This window comes from Canis aureus, chromosome 9, assembly GCF_053574225.1.
Source record: "Canis aureus isolate CA01 chromosome 9, VMU_Caureus_v.1.0, whole genome shotgun sequence".
NCBI classification, from domain to species: domain Eukaryota; kingdom Metazoa; phylum Chordata; class Mammalia; order Carnivora; family Canidae; genus Canis; species Canis aureus.
In genome coordinates, this window is record NC_135619.1 from 45,392,753 (window position 1) to 45,405,568 (window position 12,816).

The 12,816-nt window shown below is 38.6% G+C and overlaps 1 protein-coding gene across 12 annotated transcripts in view; it reads left to right on the forward strand.

Annotated features, from left to right (window-relative positions):
* RAD51B (RAD51 paralog B) overlaps positions 1–12,816 on the forward strand; it is a 682,017-nt gene that overhangs the window by 263,543 nt on the left and 405,658 nt on the right. The window contains exons 8-9 of one of the 12 annotated variants that reach the window (XR_013386418.1): positions 1,045–1,137; positions 5,213–5,329. The exons of the other annotated variants lie outside the window; for them this stretch is intronic. The gene's annotated coding sequence lies outside the window, so the exon portion shown is untranslated. The remainder of the gene's footprint in view (positions 1–1,044; positions 1,138–5,212; positions 5,330–12,816) is intronic. 12 annotated transcript variants of the gene reach the window in all.

Genomic DNA, 12,816 nt, shown 5'->3' on the forward strand with positions numbered 1-12,816 from the left:
TACTGCAAGACAGAAATGAGTAGTCTCAGTAGAGACCGAATGGCTTGCAAAGCCTCAAATTTGTATGATCTTGTCCTTCACAGAAAAAGTTTGTCAACCCTTGCCTTAATATGTTAGAAATCTGGAAGGATATGTGACCCATTACAGTGACCACTTTTCTTTCCTTAAAGAGAGTAATTTTTAACTAGTTTGAGGGTGACTGTCCTGCAGTAGTCCAGGGCCCAGGCATACAGGCATTTGCTGAAGGGGTTTCTGAGGATGTGAACAAGAGCAGTCTATTTCAGGACTACTAAAGGCCCTCTGTGCATGGCTGACTGGCATTCTCTGGGCCTTCATTGCCTTGAAACTCTGCCTGTTGCTGCTCCTCTGAGATGGAATGTGTATTCACAAATGAGGTACTCCATTAGTCATGGTGCATTTCCTGGGCCCTGGAGACACGGGCATGACATCACCAATGGCCAATGAGAAAGGATTCTCTGTAGCGGGCGCCCTCAAACCTCTTTAGAGGACTGTAGGCTGTGTGTTCTGTTCCTAGCCCTCGGGGTGCGATTTGAGATTGCCTTCCTCATCCACGCTTATTCTGGGCACAAAAGTCTAGCTTCCAGACCCAAGAGGCCAGGATAAACTCGAAAATCTGCAGAGCTGGAGGCAGATTCCCATTTAGTATTTTTTTCCAGAGCTCAGGTTTTTATTCCCACAGAGTTTTCCACTCCTAATGACGTTGTTACTTCATGTGGCAAAGGGTGGGTGGTGAAAGATGAAGTCTGCATTAGATAAAAGACGCTTGGCAGTTACAATTTCTGGATAAGTATAGGTTGGTAGCATAACAAAATCAGAAGCATATTTTGCTGTTTTGTTACATTGCTTTTGTGTGTAGGTTAACATAATAAAACAGCATCTCTTAACAACAAAAGCTCCTAGCAAAATCAGTGTGGCTTAGAATAGGGGCAGTTACCAAAGGAGCTTTACTGAGGGGATTAGTAACTCATTAAATCTTTTATCTTTGAGAAGAAAATTATTTTTTTTCTGATTCTTTTTTCTTAGGACTTAAGCGTTTTGGAAAAACACTTCCTGCCACTGGTTCCTAATTTATGTATTTATTTATTTATGAAAATGATTGGTGGAATTTACTCTCAGGTAACTTAATTCGATGTACCAGAAATTTTATTGAAATCTTGTTTTATCATTGCTAGTAGCTCAATCTTTTCTATTAAGCCATACTTGTGAAATTTCCCCTTTAAAAATTATTCAAGAAAGCTGAGGCTTGGGATTTAATGTGAGATTATACTGGGCAGACGTCTCATAGTTTAATTCAGGAACTGAACCCAAGAGTTGTGTTTTTGTCTTCATAGGCAATCTATGGTTGAATGAGAATGATTCCTATTTTTTCATGTTTGTATCCCAAAGTCTTAGAGAAATTGGGAAATAGCCATTTTTGTTAGTGTGCTATGTGTGACTGCCACAAACCACAGATAATACCACCCCTATGGCTTTAAAAAAAAATTCTTTGGTTTCTTCAAGATGAAAAGGATTATTATTTTTGTAATTATAGAGCCTCTTTTATTTTTATTTATTTATTTTTTGAGCCTTTTTTATTTTAAAAAAATCACTGGAAAGCACATGATTTTACTCCTGTTTCCTAAATTAAAGGAATTTCCTTCAGAACCGTGTAATCACTTCGGAGATCATCCTTCAAAGTTCTCTATGCAGGGCAGCCCAGGTGGTTTAGCGTCGCCTTCAGCCCAACGTGTGATCCTGGAGACTCGGGAGTCCCTCATCAGGCTCCCTGCATGGAGCCTGCTTCTCCCTCTGCCTGTGTCTCTGCCTCTCTCTCTCTCTCTCTCTGTGTTTCTCATGAACAAATAAATAAAATCTTAAAAAAAAAAAAGTTCTCTATGCAAGTAAAAAAAATTAAAATTTCAAAACATCTCTTGGAGATATTAAAAAAAATTCTTTAGCATTTATAGATGAGGGAACTAAGGTACAAAAAGATGGACTCTTTTGCTTTTCATTGTTCCTAGAAGCAGATATTGAATGCACAAATCGTTCTTATCAAAATCCTTAAGAGGGCATTCCTCTGTACTTTTCCATAAAATTTCTTGTTTTCCTTTGGCAGCTTCACACTTTGCCTCATTAACAACAGGGCTTGTTTTTCACAATCATTTGATTGGGACAGGAGAGCAGGTTAGTCTAGCCTAGGCAGAACTGGAAAGGGGTCAGTTACCTAAGGATGAAGGTGTGAGGTAGCGACTCCATGAGCTTTTCTGCCTCACTCTTGCAAAAGGACTTACTTCTCCTTAATGTCATCTCCCATTTTCTACCATCCTGAACTAATATTTGCCACCTCTCAGAGGGTTGTGATGAAAACTGATGAGTTTCAATATTGGTAAAACGCTTGTAACCTTTTGGAGTAAAGGTCTTTTTTATTTATTTTTTTAAAAAATTTTAAAAAATTTATTTATGATAGTCACACACAGAGAGAGAGAGAGAGAGGCAGAGACACAGGCAGAGGGAGAAGCAGGCTCCGTGCACCGGGAGCCTGATGTGGGATTCGATCCCCGGTCTCCAGGATCGTGCCCTGGGCCAAAGGCAGGCGCCAAACCGCTGCGCCACCCAGGGATCCCCCGTAAAGGTCTTTTTTAATGCAAAAATTCATGTTTTGTTTTTTTTTTGTTATTCTTACTTTAATGGGAGCTAATGTCAGGAACTTAATAGGCAAACAGGAACTTTTGTTTTCTACCTCTTTGTTGAACAAAAATATACACAATGTGGCATTATCATTAGGCAAGACTTGCTTTTTTACATTTCACACAAGAATACAATATTACCCTTTTTGAACAAAATGCGTGGGTTACTAAAGAAACCATCTTTGGAGGAAGTATTGAATAAGCATATTTTATTTAAATAAATCCTCCAGTCGGAAATGGGGGAATTCACTGCCTTTACTTATTTTTTTTAAGAGTTTATTTATTTATTCATGAGAGACACACACAGAGAGAGGCAGAGACACAGGTAGAGGGAGAAGCAGGCTCCAAGCAGGGAGCCTGACGTGGGACTCAATAATGGGTCTCCGAGATCACACCCTCAGCTGAAGGCACCGCTAAACCAATGAGCCACCGGGGCTGCCCCACTGCTTTTACTTAGAAGAATGCTATGTAAGTAGTTATCTGTCAGATTTATTTTTGCAGGTCACCAACATTTCTTCTTTGGAAACATCAATATGTCCACATCACAGTTTGGAAGAAAGGTCTTTAAAAAATTAGAAAAAAATAAAAGAAAGTTCTTATGTAAGCACACAGTATTGGTTATACTATCACTGACAAACTTCTTGAGTGGGCAGTAGGCACCCTTGGATTAAATTAACCAGATCCCTGTTCTGGTGAAGACAGATTCTGGAGTAAGTCTAACTACTGCCTTGAGAATATACATCTGGTATGAAACGTTGCCAGCCAGGTGATCCTTAAAGCAGCTATGCAGTAGCATCTCAGTGCTTCTGTCTCCTCCTAACTTGGGGAGCAGCAGATGCCTCCTTCAAAACCCTCTTCCAGTGTTTGGCATGCCATGCCGATCATCTTGCTAAGCTCTACACTTTTCTTGCAGAAGAAAACTCTCGCAAGGCTAGTCCAGAATATGACAGCAAGAGGTCATGACAGATAGTCAAATTGGTTTATGAAATGTTAAGGATGAGTCATGTCACTCCTAAAGGGATTGGCATCAATTTATTAGACAAAACCAAACACTGAAGAAAGAAAAGCCTTTAGTCTCATTAAGGAACCCAGACAAAAATCCCACTTAATCCATTGTGCTTTTCCTTTTCCTCAAACTCAGCTGGTGTGCAGGTGTAGGGCAGCTTGGCAGAAGCTTTGAACATTTGGAAAAAGGAGTCATTACTGAAAGTCACTGACACACACTTCCCTTGGAATGCTGCTGATGTCATGGAAAATGGGGACCTTAGCAATAACCCCTAACAACCAGAGCTACAGTAAACAGTAAATGTTACCTCCACCAAGGCATTGGTTTTTAAAGAGTTTTAACAGGCCAGGGCTTGCCAGCCACAACTCATAAAAATGTTCTTATAATTTTACCCTACTCTCTAAAAGCACCGGATGACCGCCGAGGTTTCTCTGCCACTTGGGGATGCAAAGCCAAATTCATGTCAGTTTCAAGGTTCACTAATCAAAATTTACAGCAGTTCTTTTCCAGTCCTCTTCATCCCCCCTGCCATACTTATGGAGTTAGGCCTGGTAGATTTAATACTTTTTCAAAGAAGTCTCTTGTCTTACTGGGTTACCTCAATTTCTGGATATGGGGTGAACCTGTGTGCTAGGTGTTGCCTAGGGTTTTATTAGCCTAGGGTTAACCCAGTCTGGTTAATTTGTAGCCCTCAATCTGTAGGTTATATTCCACCCAATTTGAAACAATTGGGCAAGAGTCACATCCTGTAGTTCAAACTCTGAATGAGGCACACAGCAAAAATCTAACAGCACATGCTATCATACAGAACTATCAAGAATAGTTGCTGTCAACAGTTTAAGAAAGCGAAAGAAGACACAGAACCAAGAGGTTGTGAGGAATTTTATGCCTTGATCAGATTTCTTTTAGTAGAAGAAGCTGGTGGAATATTACTGTGTAACAAACCTAGTATGGCTTATTTTAGACCTGTCCACACAATGGGAAGAAACAGAATGCTGCTTTTGCAAGGCATTGTCAAGGTGACCATATAATTTATCATCTAAACTAGAACATTTTTCAGAGTGAAGGGGTTCTACTAATGATTACTCTGAAACAATAGGACTTTACCAGGATTGACCTAGGCAAAGGGGGCACCGGGTCCCATCATCTTTGCGCCAACACCCACCCAGCTCAAGCCTTTTGAGGAGGCAATCTTGACAGTGCCAGAGAAGGCAGGCCCATCATGCAATGTGGATTGTCTCGTTTACAAGAAAACAAGTCTAGTCTCAGAATTGGTAGGCTAAGTAATGGACTTTATTACTCTAAGATGTTCCTAAGTTAAAACCTCAACTAAAGTAAGCTTGAATTCACACTCTCAATTTACCCAGTTTTGAATATTTGCTATTAACCGGTAGTTCTTAGAATGAATTCTGAGATCCCTGGGATTCGCAGGAGATCTCTCAAGGGGTCTGTGTGGTCAAAGTAGTTTCATCATAATATTAAGACATTCTTTTTGCCTTTTTCATTCTCATTTTCTCAGAAGTATACAGTGGAGTTTTCTAGGGAACCTGTGAAGTATGATATTATAACGCCTTGAATGAAGAACCACATTTCAGAATCCAGTTGTCATCTACTAAGCAAGACATTAAAGAGATTTGTAAGAATGTAAAACAGTACTATTCTTCTCACCAAATTATTCTGTTTTAGAAAATAATTGTTTTTCATAAAAATATGTTATTTATGTTAACATGTTATGGGTGTTATTTTTAAATGAGTTAACAAGTGCTTTAAAAATTCATCAGTTTTCATTTCTAATATGGTAAACATATCCCTTATAAATAAAAACTAAGTCTTTAGTGGTATTTAAGAGTGTAAATGGGTCCCAATACCAAAAGATTTGAGAACTACTGCCCTGAACCTTTCTCATCCCTGGAAGGAACATGCAAGTAAAGTGAGATGATAAATTTCCTGATGGGAGAGACTAGTTTATTCATTGTTACATCTACTACAACACTTAGCAAGATGCCTTGCATACAGTTAGTGCTCTGTATAAATATAGGGAGACAAAGCTCCTATGACAGCTCTGAGGGTTATGATGTTCTCTTATGTTTGGTTACCTTGATGCTATTTTTTGTTTTGTTTTAAGTCTTTGTCTTTTGCTATTTAATTGTTTGAGTACTCTTTATTAAATAATCTTATTTTGACACAACAATGATGTCATTTTTTTTAGGAGTCACCCAGTATCTTGTTTCTCTAGCCATGCAGGTTTTAGATCTTATTCATCAGTGTATTGAACTATTTTTTTAAAAAGATTTTATTTATTTATTTATTTATTTATTTATTTATTTATTTATTTATTTATTTATTTATTTATGAGAGACGGGGGTGGGGGTGGCAGAGACACAGGCAGAAGGAGAAGCAGGCTCCATGCAGGGAGCCCGACGTGGAACTCAATCCTGGGACTCCAGGATCATGCCCTGCGCGGAAGGCGGGCGCTAAACCACTGAGCTACCCAGGGATCCCCTGAGCTATTTCTTTTTCAAAGGCATAGTAGTTACCATTCCCAGATTTTCTGATAGACTTTTAAAACTATTGTGGCTTACTGTATCAAAGCAGCTGAATTTGACACAAGTTTACTGTGGTTCCCTTAAAGAATTAGCTCATCTCTCTGGACTTGAGCTACCTTGCAGGTGTTTTTCTTTCCAAAGAGACAGTTCTATACTGTCTTGACTATGGTTCCTTCAAAGGGCTCCTTAGGGGCCATACTTGGTTCCTGTGCATCAACATGGCAGAATACACTGAGGCCACGGTTTATCCGCGTAGCAGCATTATCTTCACGATCTACTGATAGTGGTAATTGTAGATGACACATGGAAGTCAACATCTAAGTGTACGAAGCCCATTTTTAGTGACATGCATTCTGCTCAGAGTATTATTAGTAATATAAATCTCCAATTTTTCTTGAGACCTAACATTTTGTTTTTGTTTTTTTTTTTTTTTAAAGATTTTATTTATTTATTCATGAGGCACACAGAGAGAGAGAGAGAGGCAGAGACACAGAGGGAGAAGCTGGCTCCATGCAGGGAGCCTGACGCGGGACTCGATCTTGGGTCTCCAGGATCATGCCCTGAGCTGAAGGCAGTGCTAAACCACTGAGCCACCCGGGCTGCCCAAGACCTAACATTTTGGATAATTACTTACCAAACCTATGTGTGAATTTTTGACCAGAGAGCAGAGGAGGGAGGAGGGAAGGCAGAGGAAGGGGAAAAAAAAATAATCTTACTAAGTCCTCATTAAAGAAGGGATTGGTATGGGGGAGATTAGCATGTTGTCTGAGATGGATCCTAAAGGAACACTGCTTTCGGTGAACAGAGAACTGGCTGGATGGGAATGGGAGAGTTGGATGCTTGTCCCAACTTTGTTGCTCTCTAAATATCAGTGTGATTTCAGCAGATCACCTTACTTTTCTCAGCTGTTATTAGTTTTCCCATCTGTAAAATGAGTCTGGAATAGACGGCTTCCCAGGTCCCTTTCAGATCATCTAATTCTATGGTTTGTTTTGTACTCTGTCAGAATTTCATGTTCTTGAAGTCCCTAGTTGACAAATACGGTGTGGGAGGAAATGACACAGTCTTGAATAACCAAAATGGATTTTGTCCACACTTACGTGCTAATCCCCGAAGAAGAAGAAAATACAAACGAGCCACGGGCCAAACATGAAAATGGTGACAGTGAGGCAAACATTGAAGCAGACAGCTGAAAGCTTCATTTCCTGGCCTGCCTGCCATGAGAAAGGCTGAGCCTGCCAAGTCCTTCAGGCAATCAAGGCCAGAACTTTGGCTAGCTCATCTTTTGAGCTCCCCCCATACCACACACACAAACCGCACAGGAAAATTGTCTCTCGTTCTTCGTATTTGTGCCTTTTGGCTATAATTCTGTGTATGCCAAGTCTTCGCCTAATCCCCTTCCTTCCAGCTGTCACTATATTCTGCCTGTTGCTCTCCGGGGCTTTGAGAAGCAGCTGCAGTCTTCAGTGGAGGCATAGGGGTGGTGGCAGTGGTGGTGGGGTGTTTGTAGGGTGTGTAGACTCAGTCAAAACCAAGTCACTTTTACCTGGTTTATAGACAATTTGAACAGTGTTTTCATTCTCCTTCTTTGGCAAATGTCAGAACTGATGGCTTTAATTTTTTTCCCCTCCCTTCCTCTTTGGGGAGGTTTATCCCCCTTCTACATTCCTCAGCCTTTTTGTCTGCGAATATCCTGTGGAAGATTTGGTTTGTGTTAGGTTCCTTTGCCAGGCTGCTCATCATCTTTTATTTATTTTTTTCTTTTTTCCACATAAAACATATTTATCTATTGAGAGAGCTTAAGATGGATAACCAGAGCCTCTGTACTCTCTCACAAGCCTAGAAATTAGTATATCCCAAACCATTAGGTCTCTCAAGGCCCAGAGAGCTCTTGGCCGTTCTTGTCTGTCAGGCCCCAGCTGGTGGAGAGCTAGCTCTGGTGTCCTTTCACCTCTGGCCTATGCTACTTTCCCACGGAACTTGTCTGCATACATCTTATATTGGCTCTTAGTGATGGCAGCTGAGTAAAGAGGTACTTGGTTCTCATCATTTTAGAAAACTAAGAAAGAATCAGGAAATCTTATTGAAGAATCTTGGCTTGATACAAGAAGAAGCCATGTATTATGAAGGTTTTAAATTATTCCACTGTGCACAGACTGACTTTGCTGGCCTGAATGTTAGAAGCAAAACAGGGATCCCTGGGTGGCGCAGCAGTTTGGCGCCTGCCTTTGGCCCAGGGCGCGATCCTGGAGACCTGGGATCGAATCCCACGTCGGGCTCCCGGTGCATGCGGCCTGGTTCTCCCTCTGCCTGTGTCTCTGCCTCTCTCTCTCTCTCTCTCTCTCTCTCTCTCTGTGACTATCATAAATAAATAAATAAAAAATTAAAAAAAAAAAAAGCAAAACAAAACAAAAATCCTATGAAGTCATTGTCTTTTGCAGTACAACATTTCTCTTTCACTCATGAATAGAACTCTTTTAAACCCGATGGGTTGTTCTTCTCTGCCACTCTTTCTAGAAACTCCACCAACTCTCTTCCCCTATGCCTGACTGTGCCAGTTTATACCTTTTTTTATATGAGCAGAACCCCACATAGTTTTCAGAACCTTGTGAAAAAACAAAACAAAACAAAACAAAACTCAACCTGCTTCTGTATGTGGGTTGCTGATTTCTCATGTCTGTATTTTATATTTTATTTCATATGATTTAAATGTTAATTGATATTAAATTCAAAAGGATGAGTCTGATGAAATATTTTGGTGATAGGATCTTGTTTAACTTTATACATACCAAATAAAGTCTTTTTATTCCTATTGGGAATATAATACTACTACATTTTTCTTCTATTCCTGTCTGTCTTGTTTTCCTTAGTCCTGGACTTACTTGGCTATATTGTTCCTAATAACCAAGTAACCCTCTGTTACTCATCCTTTCCTCCCAGTCCGTATTTTTTGCACTGTGGCTGGAAAGGCCCCTATATGTCAACTATCCATATTCTTCATTTTATAGAAGACAAAAAGAATCCCTACAAAAGGTCATGTACCCACTCCAGTCTGGGCCCACAAGTGTTTTTCTACTATATTACCCCAGGCTGCACATGTCAGGAATTTTCCAAAGCACTGGACTAGTAATAAATACTTCACAGCAAGTGAATACATCCTACTGGAAAGGGCACGGGTTTTCACACCCACATTTGGGTTTGAGTATCATGTTCTACCCTCCACTGGCAGGTAAATTGGGCAAATAATTAAAACTTTTGGGAACTCTTTCTTCCTCCTTACTGTGGTAATAATAACAACAATAATATGTTACAGTTATTGTGAATATTGGATTGTATAATCTGTAAAGTGCCTGTTATACATATGTTCTGTAAATTATTATTGTTACAAAAACCTGATCACAGGGAAATGTTATATGCACAAGTAATAATTTAAAGTAGATATTTTATAGACGACTATTCTGACCCTCTTTTATTCAATAATATTCTTCTAAACTCAGCATTGAAGTATGAATGAAGTGAGTTGTCTGGAAATGAATTCCTGCAAATTATTTATACCGTGACTATGATTCATGCATTTCCCTTTTCTTTATGGCTTTCATCTGTACTTAGCTGCAATGTATCTTGTCCAAAAATTTTTGTACAAGTTGAACTCACCCAAAGAAGACATCTGGAGTGTACTTGGTTTTACCCCCTGCTTTTCTTTTTAGCTAAACACTAGGGTATAAATCTAAAATATAATCTACATAGAATGTTATATTCATATTTTTGAGAAGCTTGAGATCTTTAGTATTATGCTGAAACTCATTAAACTGTGTAGTGAATGGCTTCAGTCAGGTAGAAGTTATTTTATGGGGGCACCTGGGTGGCTCAGTCAGTTAAGTGTCAGACTCTTGGTCTCAGCTCAGGTCTTGATCTCAGGGCTGTGAGTTCAAGCCCTGTGTTGAGCTGCATGCTGGGTGTGGAGCCTCTTAAAAAAAAAGAAAGAAAGAAAAAAGAAAAAAAGTTATGTTCAACACAAAGGGACCCAAGATTGTTCTGTTAAAAAGAAGCAGAACTATCTTGTCCAAAACTAGTAGTATGGAGAGAAGGAATGAGTTAGAAAACAAAAGCTAAGTTTGAATTAGCAAAGTCCAGAAGCAGCAAAAGAAAGTTTGGAAGCTTCAGAATTAGTGATTCAGGGAAATTTCAGTTGAGGGCCTCTCAGAGTGCATAAATGTCATTGGTTGACTGGAATTCTCTTAAGATTGAAGTGGATAGAAGGACTTTGAGTAACTATACAGAAAAAATTTTACTTCTCTAATTAAGAGGGCGCTCAAGAAAAGGAGATTTGGCTCAGATTTTAGACAGATATTAAGCTACCCAGAGACACTTTGTGCTTTGCACATGATGGGGATCCTCCTTATGAAACCCTTGATTGCCAAGGGACTTTCAAGTGCGTGTAATTTGGTCTGTAACTATGATTAGACGTAAAAGGTGCAAACACTCTTAGAATTTTCTTGATTACTTTTTGAGTAAGATGAAAGTGAAAGAGAATATAGCAGTGATTAAGAATTAAATGGTTGTTCCTCATGCCTGTTTGTACCTAATGTCCTTTTTAGATTAAAAGCCTTGGGCCAGTAGTTTCTAACAGATAAAAAGTGTGCATGATTTTGGAAGGATATTGGACAATCAAGTATGGCCAGGAAGTAGAAGGTGCTATTTTGCTGTATTTTGAGTTCATCCAGATGGGATCAAACCAGAGGAATTTGGCAAGCATTGGGGCTCACCACTTAACCGCACTGAAATAGTTGTGGTAGCAAAAGAATTTCTCCAGGAGTCTTATTCCACTTGAGGCATAACAGCCAAAGATTCTTGGCCCTTGAGGGGACAGTGCAAAAGTTGATAAATTTTAGAACAATCAACTGAAGTCTATAAATTCAGGAGACATAGTTCAGTTAGATGATACTGGGACTATGTATTCCTGTAGTTTTCATATAGAAAAAATATTATGAGTAAATATGTCTTCAAAATAATGTGTCTGCCCCAATCTCATGTTCTCCCATAGAGGTTTAATAAACTACCATTTAATAAATAAGAAGATTAGAAAAGGATTTTACTTTAAGAACTTGTGTTTGGTATCTTTTGTGTTCTGACATGTTAACCTTGCCATTTTTTAAAGCTGTCTGGCAAGGGCTCTCCATGACCTAAAATTCGCCTTCCTGTTTAATCATTCTCTGAGCCATTTTATACTCTAGTGAAGTAAACTACACCTGCCACTACACTTTATCATCCTTAGTAGTACTTATTCCTTGTAGTCTGACATCTATCTGACATATATCCTCCAATTGTATCCCTTTCAAGTGCTCAGTCTAATGATTTACATACATTAGGTGTTTATTAAATATTTTCTGTTTAATGAGAATGAAGAAGTAGTTCTTTATATTTTAAACAACTGACTGTCATGGTGAGAGACTTAATGTAGCAGGAAGGAACTATGGCTAAAGAGTCAAACATGGGAGCAAAATTGGGAGATTTATAAAATTTTTTTAACAGCTTTATTGAGTCATAATTGACATCCAATAAACAGCACATATGTAGCGTAATTTGAAAAGTTTTAACATATGTGTACACCCAGGAAGTCATCACCACAATCAGGAAATAAATATATCCGTCATCCCCAAAAGTTTCCATATGGTTGTTGTGAATCCATCTCTCCCATCCCTCTTCACCTTAACCTACTCATGCAAACCACTGATCTGTTTTGTCACTAAAGATTTGTTTGCATTTTCTAGAATCTTATATAAATGAAATCATATAGTGTAAACTCTTTGGTCTGACTTTTTCACCCAGCTTAATTACTTTGAGATTCATCCATGGTGTTTCATGTATCAATACTTCATCCCTCTTTATTGTTAAATAGTATTCCATTGTATGCATATAACACAATTTGCTTATCTGTTCACCTATTGATAGACATTTTGGGTTCTTTCCAGTTTATGGCTATATCAAATAAAGCTACTATGAATGTTTGACTACAAATCATTGAATATAGGTATGCTTTCTTTTCTTATGAGTAACTACCTGGGAGTAGAATGGCTGGAACTTAGGATAGTGTGGTTTAGCTTTGTAAAAAACTGCCAAAATATCTTCAAAAGTGACTGTCCCATTTTGCATGCCCACCAGCAATGAACTAGAGTTCTTGTTGCTTCACCAGTATTCGATGATTTCAAGTGCTTTGAATTTCAGCTGTAGGTGTATAGTGGTATCTCATTGTCTTAATTTGTAATTCCCTAATGAGATGAAGATAAAACATCTTTTCATATATTTATTTGTCATCTGTATATCTGTTTTGGTGAAGTGTCTCTTCAGATTTTTCCCCTGTTTTTAAATGATTGATTGTTTTCTTATTGTTGAATTTTAAGAGTTCCTTGACTATTTTGGATACAAGTCCTTTATCAAATATGTGTTTTGCAAATATTCTCTCCCAGTCTGTGGCATGTCTTTTCATTCTTTTAATAAGTATCTTTTGCAAACCTGAAGTTTTTAACTTTAATGAATTCCAAGTTTAACAATGTTTTCTTTCACTGATAGTGCTTTT